The sequence below is a fragment of the Zonotrichia albicollis genome, chromosome 1 (genome assembly GCF_047830755.1).
Source record: "Zonotrichia albicollis isolate bZonAlb1 chromosome 1, bZonAlb1.hap1, whole genome shotgun sequence".
NCBI lineage: Eukaryota > Metazoa > Chordata > Aves > Passeriformes > Passerellidae > Zonotrichia > Zonotrichia albicollis.
In genome coordinates this window covers 150,465,107-150,480,396 of record NC_133819.1, presented here as the reverse complement: position 1 = coordinate 150,480,396, position 15,290 = coordinate 150,465,107, and the positions used below count along the sequence as shown (strand labels likewise).

The following is a 15,290-nucleotide window of genomic DNA, read 5'->3' as shown; positions in this document are numbered from 1 at the left end:
ATGTTCTGCATCAGCTCATCCTGTCAGGAATTAGAGTGAGTGTTGTATGTGGCAAAATTTGGCTTTGTGTGTGTTTGGCTGAGAAGCAAACACAGGCTCTGCTTTTCTCAGTGACTTGCTTTGCCTGTGAATTTGATTCCTTCACAGTGGGAATATTCACAATTCTATCTGAGCAATTAACAGCTGAAACTGTTAATTTGTAAATGTGTTTCTTTTGGATCATTAGCACTGTTAATTCGTCATCAATTGATTCTGCAGCACAGAAAAGGTCTTAGCAAAATTACTAAAGCCTTTGTGTTTTATGGCATAGTAAGGTGTTTCCAAATTGTTTATAAATATAAATAAGCACGATTGAGGAAATAATTTGCTATTTAAGTGAACAAGTTCAGAGATTTGAGTAGCATGTCTGACCTGTAGACACTTCTCAGTCACAGCAGCAATGGGAGTGTTACTTCAAGATAGGACTAAAAAATCTAGAAATGCAGAACTTTGTTCCAAGTACAAAAGAAAAAAGCATTTTGGTGCACTTTTTACTTGTCAATCAGTTGTCCTGGCAACCAAGAAGTTGCAGGTTCCCAATGATCTGTGTGATAGTATTAGAAGGATATTGAAGGGGTGTAAAGCAGAAACTTGGTTTGCAGCATGTGCAGCAAAACTGTGGTGGGAAGGCACATGCTGGATCCTGTTGCCAGGGTTATGGAATGAATTTTGATTTAATTGGTATTTTGTGATGGAAGAACCATTCAGATGATCAAAACTATGTTGAGTAGGGAATACACATTCCAACAGCACCAAAGATTCTTTGCTGAGTAAATGTCTCTGTGTCCTGAGCCTGATGAGCATCACTGCTGTACAGAACCTGCAGCATGCTTGGAGTTTGTCCCAATTAAACTACTATAAACCAATAACTGGATCTGCTTGGATTAAAAATGCCTATGGAGCTCAAAACTATTTAGAACTATGCTAAAAATGTTTTTTGATTCACTGGGCTGTGCACATAATTAACTCTACGTACATGGACAGACAGTGGGTAGTGGGTAAATGACCAGAAAAAATGACTTGTTCTAAGTGAGGAGATGTACTTGCCTCTTTAGGCAGTCATTCTGTGATAATGTGGATTTCTGCTTGTGGCTTCTGTTTTGACACTGCTCTTTAGTAGGAAGCAGCATAGGAACCGCCAATAGCTTAAAATGAAAGCCAGATAAATTCCAAACCATAGATGCAGGGAGTTACTGTAAACAATCCAGTCAGTTAAGAATTTATAGATATCATTAGAATGTGCTGTGATCCAGTTGTCTTGGCTGAGTTTTGAGGAATTTGCTGTAGTTTTGGATTTGAGTCTCTCTGGTTTAGACTGGGTGTCTTTGAGTACATGAATTATGTTCATTGTCAAATGCTTTTGCTCAGACATTGCTGTGTGAAATGAAACAAGCTGGGATCTGCACATGAGAGAGGATCCAAGATTCCCTTTGATGCTGAGTCTCAAAATGTTTGATATTTATGAACCTTTTTGAGTTCCCTAGAACCTCCTTAAAAGATCTTTGAGTTTCTCCCTATGGCAGCAGAACAAATCTGGATTTTTGGGCTGTTTGTCCCTCACAGAGCAGTTTGGGATGAGCTCTGGGTTACATTTGCTTTATTGTTGTGCCAATTAGAGTGGTTTGACAAGGACTAATGTAAGAAGCAAGTGGGAGTTTTTAACTTAAGAAGCAAGATGGATCTTAAACAATTTGTATGTGTGGTAAAACACGCTGCTGTCACTTATTCATGATTTAACAATAGGTGTCTGGTGTGAATATTCAGGGGTAGTGGTTATTTTTCAATCCTGCATGCTGTGCATAAGCTCATCTTCAAATAAAAGTGAATTTCTGCAAATGAAAGTGAGTGTAAATCAATGCTTCTCGTGTTGCTGATTCTGAAATGTCCTTGTTCAGATATTTATAAGCCTCATGCTTAAACCTTCCCTCCCTACTTGTTTGCCTTACAGATTTTGTGCTTCAGTCTTGGATATTGCAGTCGAGCTTCTCTGCAATCTCTGTTTCCAATTTTGCTGTAGGCTGTCTCCTAATAAACCAGTCACTGGCTGCTGGAAATGACTGTTACAATGAGCTCATAAATTCAGTGTAAAAATTGCTTTATGACCTCATCATAAAGCTTGCTTATACCCTCAAGCTGAATGGAATCTCAGGCTGTAATATTATGTTCAGATATTCTTTTCTGCTGTTCAGTGCTGGGTTGTTGTGCTGAGCCTTGTCTAAACTCCTTGGTTGTTCCAGGGTGCATCTGCATGAAAGGAAGAAATTACTCTGCTGAGGGTAACTCAGCCTTTCACCATTGCTGTGGTGTGTGAACGTCAGGTTTGAGGCTGAATCTGTTACTTTTTGAGTAACACTGCAGTGTGTTCAGATATTCAACTATTCTATGTCTTCATGCAAAAGCTGCAGGGAGAAATTTAACCAGATGCCATAATCTCTCAGCAAACACAGTGCCAGTTTGAACCTGGGGATTCTGCACTGCTTTTCATGCTTGGAAGCTGAGATTTTGTGGTGTGGTCTAGTTCTTGTCAGATGGAAGAAACAAACTGGCACTTCAGTCCTTATTCCATATGGACTTGAGCTTCAGAGATCAGTCTAACCCAAATGAAGAGCTGAAATGGAGAACTCTTAGCTGGATGATAAAAACTTTGAAAGCATATTGTGAGTTTTTCAAACCCTTGGTTTAAGCTGTTAAACATTCCCAGTGCTTACTGGGCAGTTGTTTGGCAGACAGGGCTGGTTTATAATTTATAAGGGATTTGGCTGACTTCTTTATTTGTTTTGAGACTTGTTTGTTCAGGAGAATTTCCTTCTGCATCCTGAATGTGAGCTGTAAGTCTGGAGATTCAGCTGCAGAAGCTGGAAGGGTTTAAGTACTCTCATAAAACTGCTCTGTTCCTGCACTCTCAGTAAATGGTAGGAAGTGTTAAAATACAGTATGTAGAGCTAATTTAATTTAACACACTGTCTTTAATGTATCTTTTCTGATTTACTCAGCAGTGTATTAAGATGAGATGCAAGCCTTAATTGGATTTTTTTTCTTTTCAATTCTCAGGCTTTACTCTTCTATTTGAAAGGGTGCTGCTAATAGGGATAAACTTTATATTGTTGATACTTTAAGTTCTAACTCCTTTTGTTCATAAACCTTATATCTATTCTAAGTTTAAGCCCTTAAACAGAACAAATGGGATTTTTTTTTTAAATTTAAAAAATAATTTTGGGTGCTGCTGAATTTAGAGTAGATGTAGACTCTATAGAACACAACTGAAATTTAGATTCCTTTTCATTGAAGAAATGTGAATATAGGAATAAGATCTTAGGCACAACAGTCCAGTTAAGATGTTGTACTTCCACGCTGTCCTATTTTGGAATTCATTACTATGCTTATAAATTCTGTGGCCCTGAGTTCTCCCTCAATATTAAACATGTCAAGTTTTATGTTTTTATCTCATTTCCCTAATAACTTTCAAGATGGTAGAAGATAAAAAATAAACAAAGCTCTTTCACGTCCAAATCTGATTTTTATCAAAATAATACATATCTTATTTTTTATAATTGACAATATGTGATGTGAGGGCCAGAAGGCCACTCACATCTCCTGAAGCCTGCTCAGATTGGAGCTGTGAGCCACATCAGCCTTTGCCAGGTCAGCAAGGTGTTTTTTATTGCTTTCCTGGCCAAGATTTGCAGTTTTCTTTGAGATAAAGTGGATTATAAAAATAGAGCCATTCTGCAAAAACAAGGGAGAAATGGGTTTTTGGCAGCTGGTACCTGTCTGGCAAAATTTGATTACGATCTGGATTTGGATCTGGATGAAAGTTGGCAATTTTTGAGCAGTCTGGGTCTAAATGCTTTTAGCTTTCCTTCCCTGCCCAGCTCAGCTTTGCTTATCTTCCCTGGAGTTCTATAAATAGTTGAGTATTCCACACAATTTCTGCTCTCCCCTCCTCTTCCTCTCCTTCTGTGAATTGGTCTCTCAAGAAAGGAACAGTCTGTTGTGCCCTAGAGAGGACTGCAATTCAGAACATTAAGAAAATATTTGACTAAATCTATTCCCTAGAGCCAGGGGTGGAAAAAACCCTGCTGCCCCTTGGGTTTGGATAAATTCAATTCATTCAGCTTGTCTTGTGTTTTACATTCAATATTAGCACAGTAGCATCTACAATTTCAATGCAATATGGTTTAGAACTTGCTATTTTTCCCATTTTATTTGACATGAAAGAAGGATTAAAAAATTTATAAAGTACTAGTAGAAAAAAATTGGAAAGATTCACTGTCTGCATGTCAAAAGCACTTTTTTTTGGACTTCCTTCATTGTCACTCAGAAAACAAGCGATGATATCCTGCTCATACCCAAACAAATCTCTCATCAGGAGTAGCTGCAGGTGCAATCTCCTGTATAAACCACACTTTCATCTCCTTCTTGTCTAAAGATGGACAAAGAGAAATGAAAGTTGACACCAGCACAATAAACAGAGCTTATGGGACCAGCTGGAGGTGGTCACATCCATAATGACACTGTGATAAGTCAGGAAAAAAATCTCAATACTGAGGTTGGCTTTTGTAGGAGCGGGTTGACTGCATAGAAGGTGAGGGGAGAAAAGGAGGGGAAGTTGACTGGGTTTAAATAATGGAGAAATAATAAAGATGGGCTCATGTGAAGATCTGAGCTGGGAACTTGGCATGGATGGAGGGAGGTTTGGAACAAACATCTGGAACAGGGTGGTGAAAGTCCAGTCAGCTCTGTAAGAACTTTTAAGACTAATGAGAAACTGAGATGTTTATGTGAATGCTCTTGCATTCGGTGATAAATTTCCTCCAAATGTTCTTTCAGAGGTCAGAGAGCCCGTGCAGCCTGGAGCTCTCAGAGTGTGACCTGCTGTGTGCTCCACGGTCGGGTGTCACAAATTCAGAATCCCTTTGGGGTTTTACACATTAACTTTGCACTTGCAAGTTCTTGCATGTTTAGTTTTCCTCTTTTAATGAGAACAGATGAGGGAGGTCAGGCAGGGTTTGGATCAAAGACCACTCTTTATTTCAGGTGCCTTATTTACATGGTTCTTACCTGAGCACATTTACAGTGCTCGTGTTGTAGATTCAGACATTTGCTGCTGAAGTTGGTTTCAGCCTCGTGCTGCATTTTTACTTAAATATTGCTCATCCTGCATATGATAATGTTTTCATTCCAAATGTTTGATGGAACATTTTTGAAATTCCATAAATTTTATTGATTTAATAATTTTCTCAGGTCTTTTACCCACAAAACTCAGTGCATTGACAAGTAATGAGGAATAGCTGTACTGCAGGCTGTGATAAACACTGTGCCATAGTTTTTTTCTCTCCATTTCAGAATAAATAAATCTGCAGGCAAGTTAAATTTCTTAATATTTCAAATAACTTTTTTTTAAAATTGAAATATTTTCAGTTCCTCAATCATAGAGGCAGATCATAGTAATGCTTGGAGTTTTGTTCTGATTTTTGGGCAGCTGGCCAAGGAGATAAAGAGCATCTTGATAAAAGAAAAGTAAAATCTTTAGACTGTGAGTGTTCTGTTTAGCTAGAAGTAGCATTTTTAATAGCTGCCTTCCCCAGGAATATGAGAAAGAGAAGGAACTTTAGTAATTTATCACTGTGGGCACTCCAGAAGGGTGGGTCAGGTGTGGCAGCTTTGCTCAGAAGGAATGGGAAGTGCAGACTGTGGTGGCTGCAATTGATGCCAAAGCATTTTTGAAAGGGCTCCTCAGAATCTGCTTTACCAGCTTTGATTCACTGAGGGAAGTGACTGGAGAATCATCCCAGCAAGCTCCACATTTGCTGTTTATGGGTAAACCAGGTTTTAAATGTGTTAGATTGCAATTTTGCAGTAAGATGGTCTGCAAGAGGGATTGCTTAAGAGAATTTCAATTTATTTACAAGTGTGTTTCAAGCTTTTTAATTTAGTACTAATAATGATGATGTGCTAAATTTATCATTGATCAGTCAGAGGCTAACTCTTTGTTAGCGGGAGTAGGACAAGATTGACTTCAAAATGCTGAAATTTCCAAGCAATGAAAATTATCTAAAACCATCAAAAGCAGAGGGGAGGAAATTCTTTGTAAGACAAAGAAGAAAAAGCCCTGAGACTGAAATGAATGCAGCTTTTAATATTGTGTTAGATAAAACAGATCCAGCTCAAATTCTGTTGGTCATTTTATGAAATTGGTTTCTCTGTGTTGTCATTAAATTGCTGATCTTGCTGTGAATTGCAGTGACTGATGATGTGAGAGGGAAAAGCAGGTGATGAAAAAAATGTTCTGTGAAGAGGGAAAAGTGTAGGAATTTGAGGGTGTTGATCAAATAGAGTGTCATTTCTTAGATGTTTCTCTATGATTCATTAGACCTGATTTTCTGTAGGTGTGTAATCTTAGAGTAAATTAAATTCCTAATGTTCTTGTATTTAAATGGAATAAAAAGCATGTTCTCTGGTAATAGAAGATCAAAGTACTATGAATATTACATTGGGAAATTTAGCCTTTAAACTGGTGCATGTTGTTTTGTGTGGAGTATTTGCTGCACCACTTAGAGGTGTGTAGTTTGATGATAAATTAGTATAAATATTACTGTTAAGTGTCTTGGATGTGCTTCAGCTGTCTGTAGTTATTAAATACAGTGAGCATAATACATCACATTTTACAGATTGGTAAGAGTGGAGGACTCAGAATGACTTGCTAATTTTAAACCTGGGGCTCTTAAAACATTATTGGTTTAGCTGAAATAAGTCTGAGAAGAGAAAAAGACAAATGACAAGAAGCAATTAAAATACATATTTTGTAATAAAGTAAATCTCTGGAGCAAGGAAGCTTCTAGATTGCTTCATGGCAGTAACTGATGTGTCTAAATTTTTTCAAGTTTACTTTCAGCTAGGTTATATCTTTGTATCAAATGCCCAGCAAGGTGAACAGCCCATTTCAGTAATTTGCTTGAGTAATTATGTGAAATTCTACTCATTTTTGGTTAGACACTGTACAAATGCAAGTATTATTTTTATTACTAATAAATGCAAGCCATAAACAGTTATTGCTGTTCCTTCCATTTGATGCAGCAGCTGAGAGTCCAGAACAAGGAATAAATTACTTGCCCAAGATCACAAAAGATGTAGAGTTGGGAATATTGTCAAAATAAGCACCAAATGCTCCATCCCATTAAAAGGGTGATGTAATCTTGTTTCTTAAGAATATGAAAAAATCATTTGAAATCCTGCATTCTTCACTGAGAATTCATTATTAGTATTTCTTTGCCTAGAACCTTGATCCTTTACCAAAAGCCATTTCTGGATTTTGCCCCTTGCATGGTGCTTGTTCCCTATGGCAGCTGTCTGTGTCTTTTTGTTTTAATTCTTCCATGCTATTTTTCCATGTTCAATTCTTCCATGTTATTCTTCATTTGTTTTTCTACCTCTTGTTGGTCAGTGCTGCTGGCAATCCACATCCTCTCCCTGAGCTTATCTGCTTGCTTGGTCATCACCTGTGGACTATAGGGGTTCCAGGCTAGAATAATGGGAGGGGAATAGCTACAAATGGAGAGCAAATGATCTGAATTATAAAAAATTGGAAAGTTATCTACATGCTGGGAATCTATTCTTGTAGCCTTGGTGGAAAACTTTCTACTGATCATCCATCTAATCTGATCCTGATAAATTTACCTCTGAGGTTTCAGCATCATGCCAAGAACTCTGAGCTGAAGCAGGCATTTTGGAAGTTAGCCAATTTTATGGAAATATTTCAGTGGCAGAAAATTTCTCCATCTTCACAGCAGTTCCTGTAATGGTGAAATAGCCCTTTAAAAGTGCATTTTACCATTAGCTCTAATTCGTCTTACCTTCAATTTCCACCACTGGATTTTAAAGCAAATAAAGGCTTTCTTCCCCCAGGTATCCTTTTTCTCTACTTATTGTAAATGAGATAATGTGCGACCAATTATTTTTAGAATTTTATTGGGAACTTCTGTGTATGACAGAAATGTCAAATTCCGAAGGAAGGAGGACACTGCTTTTCCTTTGCTATTATACAGCTCAGTGATGATTGCCCCCAAAGTGCTGCTTTTGCTCTTGAAGCTGTATTCCTGTAAAGTTTGAAAGTTTTATGAATTATAATGAACATTTTTTTAATGTTTCAGTTTTGAAGCTGACCTTTTGGCTTTCCTTTGTGGTGGTACTGTCATGCAACTATAATGCATAACTTCACCATGGCAAATTTTCTACCACAAAAGAAGTGAAATAGTTTGAATTGTAACTGTTCTTTGTACTTGGTATCCAAATGTGGGTTATGATCTCCAAGTCTGGATGGAATGGAGTTGAAATTGTGGGTGATTGTTAGATTTTTAACTGAAAAATTAATAAAAGTAGAAATAATTCTATTATCATGTTCTATACAACTTCAGTGAATATTCCTGGGAGTGATGTTCAAATTAAGGGAAGTGAGTTGAGGAAAAGCAAAAGCTGTCCCCAGATCTGAGCAGTTATAACCCTGTATTTTACTAATAACTTTGAACAGTAACTTAGATTTCTATGGAGTAAAACTACTCAACCCTCCCCAAAACCCAAACAATCCAATCCTCAGATGTTTGTGTAGTGCAGTTCTGCTCACCTCACCTCCTTTGTGAAAGCCACTTGCTTTGAGAAGTCCCTGATGGAAAAGGCAACACAATGAGCCTGTGGATATTCTCTCTTTATTTACTCTATACAGGGGACCTTGTTTCCCTTTGAAAATCAGAATTTGGGACGTAACTGTGTGCAAAACAAGATGTTTTCTGCACTCTGCAGTGCCAGAGTATTCCTGAGCCGTGTGTTCATCACACCAGGCTCTCCTACAGGTGTGTGTTGAATCTCTCAAGGCACAGGAAGGCATAAATAGGGGTCTTTATATTCCAGGAACAAATTGTTAGAGAATACTGGCAGGAGGAATTAATTTAATCAACTTAATAATTTTGCTTTGAGAAAAAAACACATTCTGCATTTTGGACAAAATGCATTGATGTTTCTCTAATGTCCATTATTATAATATCCAGCTCACTCCAGTGAGGAATGTATGGAAAATAATTCCAGAAGGAAACCTGAGAGCAGGAATCTCAAATAGCTCTGCTTGCCCATAACTCCTGATTGCTGCTGTCCAGGGACAGGAGAGAGGGCCTGGATCAGTTCTGACACCTGCAGTGTCTCCCATGCACAAAGAACATCGGAACAGCAAAGTCTGTCTCACTGATTCTCCTCCTCTGGAACACTGACATGTTTCTACTTTTGTCTAGAAATGTCTTTTGTTAATATGATTTAATGAGCTCTTTGAAGCTTTTCTGCCTTTTTTGTTTTGGTTTTTGTTTTTTGTCTCTTCTCATCTCTCACAGTATTTTCTACTCACTGCTGCTTTGCCATGTACAAAATCCTGGCTGTGTTTTTCAGGAATCTTGCCATCTGTTGAGTACCTTGTACCAGCCTAATGTGTGAAAGTCTGTAAGGATCAGCTCATGCTCTCTTTGCCTCATTTGTTCAGCTCACAGGCTTGCATCTCACTCAAAAAAAAAAAAAAAAATCAAACTATGACCATCACACTTTTTAAGGATATGTAGAACATCAAATGGGGAGAAAAGTCTGTCTGTGATTCTGACTCTGGTACATTTTCATTTTACAATCAAAATGAAACAAAACAAAAATCTCCCTATTTCAACAAAATCTTTCTATTGCAAAACGCTCACAGTGTGTATTAGGAAAAATGTCCTCACTGAAGGAGTTGTTAGGCACTGGAAGGGGCTGCCCAGGGAGCTGGGGAAGTCACCGTCCCTGGAAGTGTTCAAGAAACAATTGGATGTGGCATTTTGTGATGGTGTTTAGTGGACATGGTGATACTTGGCCAAAGGCTGGACTTGATGATCTTGGATTGATAGTTCTGTGATTCTTATCTGGCCAAAAAGAACTAAAAAGTGAGAACCTTGTGCACTTGTCCCAGTGACTGAAGGTTTAATTGCCTTCAGAAGAATTAGAAAGTCTCTCTGTGTATCTCAGGAAAGAGAACCTGGTTGGCCACTGCTCCCTGTGCTTTCCCAGCAGAGTCTGAATTTTCTAGAAGTAGAAGTTGCTTTTGGACACCAAAACCTGCAGGTTCCAGGATTAGGAAAACATTGGAAAATGTCCTTTGTAAACTTGGTCTCTAAGACAAGAAAACTGGTTTTTTTGGAAGGAGTTTAAAAATTCAGAATGCAGCAAACAAAGTGAGGAGCTGTTTATCCTTTGTCCTCAAATGGTTAAAATTTGCAGAACAGTGAAAATCTTCATTAAACTTTTGTCAGCCAGGCCAAAGAGTTGGCCTGGGACTATCCTAAAGAAATAGGCAGGACTGGCTCTGGAGCAGCGTGGAGTTCTGCATCACAGCACAGCTTCTCAGCTTCACTGACATCTTTTATTTCCCCCTCTTTTTTCCCCCCTTGCTGCATTCCTTTGAAGGAAGGTACAAATTATTTTGATCATTTAGTTCCTGTGCTTTAAAGATGTATTCCTTACATTTTCCTGGTTACCTGTTTGGAGTTGTGGTGGGCGTTTTATTTTCCCGACCCTTAAAAATAAGCTTTGAAATTTAGCTCATCACCCAGGAAAAAGTGAAATTTTCCATATTTCTCTCTCTGCATCACCAGCTTGCTGGTTTACATTTTCCTGCTGTTTTATGAATTGGGAAAATCTTAAAGAATAGCAGCAGGTTTGAAACAGTGTTTTCCATGTTATGCTCTGTGCAGTGCAGTGCATTTCCTTGCAGGTTTGTCTGTGGGTTTTGTTCAGGCTCTGTTTGATTTGGAAGCAATTAAATGAAAAACAGACACTACAGGTTTTGAGTTTCTCTGCAGCATTTAATACTGGGGGAGTAGGTTCAGATCTGGAGTGGCTGCTCAGAAATGATGGAGGAGATTAAATGTGGAGTTTCAGTATTTCAATTTTTAACCTAAACCCCAGGTTCTGAGCTTTTTTCTAGGGAATTCTAAATTGAAAGAAAGATTGAGTCAAATTAAATTAAATGTTAAATTAATTTTAATGTGAAGTGATGATGAAGATCTGTACGTTTTTTTCTGTTATATATTTGTTTATAGCTAAATACTTTTTATTAAGAGACGGAGTGACCAAAATTGCTGAGCCAGGAAGAATAAGAAAGGCTTTTTTGGTTATTGTCACTCAAATTTAGCAATAGCTGAGATTTTTCTTCATATTTAACTCCAGGGCATATACAGCTCCCAAATTGAGTAATGCTTTATCTGTGATGAGGCAAAGATACACCTTTTTGTGAACTAACAGTATCAGGATGATGCTTTTCATCTCCTTTTTGTATTCAGTTCAAGTCCTGTTTCCCTGTGTGCCTATCCTTGGTTTAGCTCAGCAGCAATCAGTGGGAATAACTAATGCTGCAAGGAAAATAACCAGGAAAAACTCTGAAATCTGAGTATTCCTTGCCTTTTCCTTTACATTCTATGACAAAGTCCGAGTTCTTTAAGATATTTGTGATTGCTGCTGGTGGTTTTTTTTTTTCCCTCCTGTCTCAGGAATTTCCCTAATTGCCAGTGCCACTTCTTCAGGTCTTTCTATCAGCTTATGATCATGTAATTTATTACAATAATTTATTACATTATAATTTACTACAAATTGCTACCCTGCATCTTGAATGAATATTCAGGGCACAGAGAAAAAACAAATCTATGACCTCCTCGAAGGAGTTAAGATTTTTTTTTTTCTGCTAGAGGTTTTAAGCAGCAACATAAACAAAATAATTTAGCTGCAATAAACAGAAGGGATTTGTCAGCGTTCCCCCTTTTGATTGCACCACTTTCCTTTTGCTTCCTCCTGAGAAGGTTTTCACTTTTCCTTTTTCATGTGGGGAGTCAGAAGAAGGAGATGAAGCTCTGAAACTTCTGTAGCTCTGCTGTGGCTGCAATGTGAAAATGTCAGCAGTGTCCCCATCCCTGTCTCGGGACCTCTCCAAGCTGGATCTGCTGGAATCGTTCTTGGAATTGTAGGGATGCACCTGTTCTGAAATTAATTCAAGAGGACATTTCAGTGTTGTGGCAGTCTTGGCAAGTGTTGAATGTGTTAATCTGTATGTCCTACCCAAACTTGTGTGCTATTTGGATAAAATTCAACTTAAATTATCACAGCATCCCAGCAACTTCTGGTGGTTTCTTTTTTTCCTTTTCCTTCTTTTTTTTTTCTTTCTTACTGAAATCTGAACCCTCTTTTAAAGAAATCTGATTGAAAGTTAAGCCTTTTATTTAATATGCTACTGAAATGAAATTTCCTCACATTTCCTCCCAGAGAGTTTAATTTTAAATAGATTTTTATTTTCCATTAATATATGGTTTAAGATAAAGCTGAGTTAAATAATTAGTTACTACTACAGAATGCATTTGTAAATTAACTTATCTTTTTGCTTGTCAGTTATGCATGACTGAGAGTTCATTATATTTGCAAAAATAAAATCTTACAGGATACTGAAACTGCCTGTGATTTATAACCTGGAGTTTGCCTGTCCTACCACCAACTTGTAATTGATTTTGAAGAGAGACTAGAAAAATGACTGTTGGAAATTGAAAAGATTTGTTGCCTACATGGAATTGGACATTATTTAAGAAATTGAAGTGTAATATAAGCAGGAATTCCTGATATAAATTTAATATTTCAAGAACGAAATTTAGCCATGGTGCAAATATGACTCCCTCCTATCAATTAAATATCTACAGGGTGGATCCACTGTGAACGGTAAACCTGTTTTATAAATGCAAATGTTTCATTTGTGGATTCATATTCTGTGGAAAGTAATTTATTTTCATATCCCACATACTGGAGTGTATATTTTAAATACATACTTTGTGTGTGTGTGTTGGAGATTTGTACCACAAAATGGTGGGGAAAACTCCAGAAATAACAGTGAAGGGAAATCTTCTTCAGCAGACACATTTATGTTTCTATTGAAAGTATTTGATCTGTTGGGTCTTGAATACCAGTAATGCAAAAGACTGAAATTACCAGTTTTAAGGCCTTAATGAGTTTCTAAATTTCTAAGATTTCAAAAAACTGAAGACTATAATGCACTAAACCAATGTGGGAATATTCAGACTGCACAATATGGAAAAGTGTTCAGAAAGATAATTTTTCTTAGTTTCCATTACATAAAAGAATTGAAATATCCCCATTTATTTAGTACCCAGGCTAAGCCTGTAAGCGCAAGTCGTCTGCACTTAGTGATACCCCTCAGTTACTCAAATGTTTGAAGATCTCTGATATAAACAGTTTGCAGGAAGAAAACCCCAAAGCAAGGAAGGCTTTTTGAACACACAGGAAGTAGACTTGAGTGAGTACAAACATTTAGGTTTGGAGCAGAGGGATGTGGAGCTGCTCATTTTTAAGAAATATTATTGAAGGCTGCCTGGTTACTAAGCTGAGATGGATGCTTGATGTAGCCTTCACATTCTCCTGTTGTGTCCCTTATTTTTTTTTTAATACATAATTCCATCCTGTATTCTCTGGAAAATTATATACTTTCATTAAATATATCAGTGCTTTTAGTATTCTGATCCGTGGCTCAGGTTTTGAGCTGCATAAGCTACAAGTAACTTGGAAACTGCAAGGTAAAATTAATTCATTCAGCATTATGAAACAAAATTTAGACTGATTAATGCCAGTTTAGATAGTATATAAACATGGAGATTTAAAAAAAGAGAACTATAACTTCAGCAGTATGAAAAACAATTTTAAACTGAATAATGCCAGTTAAAATTGTACACAAGTAGGTAGATTTAAAAAAAGAAAAATAGAACATGTTTTTATAAATGAAACTGAAGATATTTCAGTCTTGCTTGATTTATATTTAGAAAAAAAATACCGTGACTGTTCTACTGCTTTCAGCTGTCATTTTTGTCAGTTCTTAATTTACTTCTTTCCAAACAAGTTTACAAATTTGTTCATTTAAAATGGAAACTTGACTGCTGCTGTTTCTTTTTAACACATGCTTGAAAATGTGCTACTTTTGAAGATGCTTCTTTAGGTGAAAGCTGAAGTCAAGCATTTGAGCCTGTTTATTTTCAGAAATCTGTTTCAATTGCAACCTGACTGCATCTTCCAGTGTTGCTGTTTGATTTTAACTTAATAATGGAATTAAAACCAGCCACATATTATTTGTTTAATATGTGGGGCTGTTTTATTTCCACTGAGTAAGAGATTGCATGGATGTCTATAAATGTAGAAAAGATTCTTCTCACTTTCTCCTGTGAAGTTCTGAAAACCTCAATGAAACCTCACCCTGTTGGAGTTCTGTGAACTGAATTTTTACCCTGAGGTTCTGTGCTGAATGTTTTAATCATGAAAGGGGAGGTGATAGGCACTGGTTGGGATGTCACAGTTGGAATGAAATTTTGTAACTTCCTCTTGTCAAGAGGAGATTTCTTGTTACAACAAGCTGTTAATGGCAGGCAGATGAATAGGCTGGTGATAGGGCTCTTGCTTGGAGTGGTTCAGCTTGAATCGAGCAGGAAAAGGCATTTTGAATACATTTTTCACTTATTATAAAAGTGCACTTTAGGGGTTGACTTTTGTCAACTGTTCTTTCTTGACATAAATATTTCTGAGAACTGCAGACGACCCAGAATCTTAACACAGTCATTTTGGATCAAAAGTCTCCTTTTCAAGAGACCTTAGCCCAATTCAGGGCAGTGCACTCTCTTTGGAGAATACTTTTCCATTTTTTTGTGGGTTGCCCTGTGCCATATTTCATCCAAGAACTTCAGGGTTTAAGTTCTGAAAAATAAAAAAAATGGAAGATGTTTTTCAGCATCAAACTGTGTTCTTTTAGCTGTTTTATCATCTTTCTGTTTTTCCTGAGTCAACTGCAGCATTCCTGTGGCATTTTTTACCTGTACACAAAAAAGTCTTGAGAATATGTAGTGCAAGGTATATTGAACATCAGTCATCACTGATGGGTGAAAAAACATAAGTAAAAGGACAAAATTATTTGAAATTTTAGGTTCTACTCCATTAAGGAAAATTAATAGTTGCATTACAGAGTTGTGTTCACTGACAAGGAGCTGTACAGCAAAAATCAGAACAGTATCTGTCCCAAATACAGCAGAACTATAAGTCTGAGGTCAGACAGAAGAACACAGCACAGAGAATTCAAAGAAACATTTCAATCTCATCTGCTTATTTATCCAGCTCTTTATTGATAAGGCAGCATTCACAGAATCAGACTCAGAACA

The 15,290-nt window shown here is 37.2% G+C and overlaps 1 protein-coding gene across 8 annotated transcripts in view; it reads left to right on the top strand.

Moving 5' to 3' along the window:
* The window catches only part of TRAPPC9 (trafficking protein particle complex subunit 9), a 449,867-nt gene that overhangs the window by 77,218 nt on the left and 357,359 nt on the right, over positions 1-15,290 (top strand). The window lies entirely within an intron of this gene.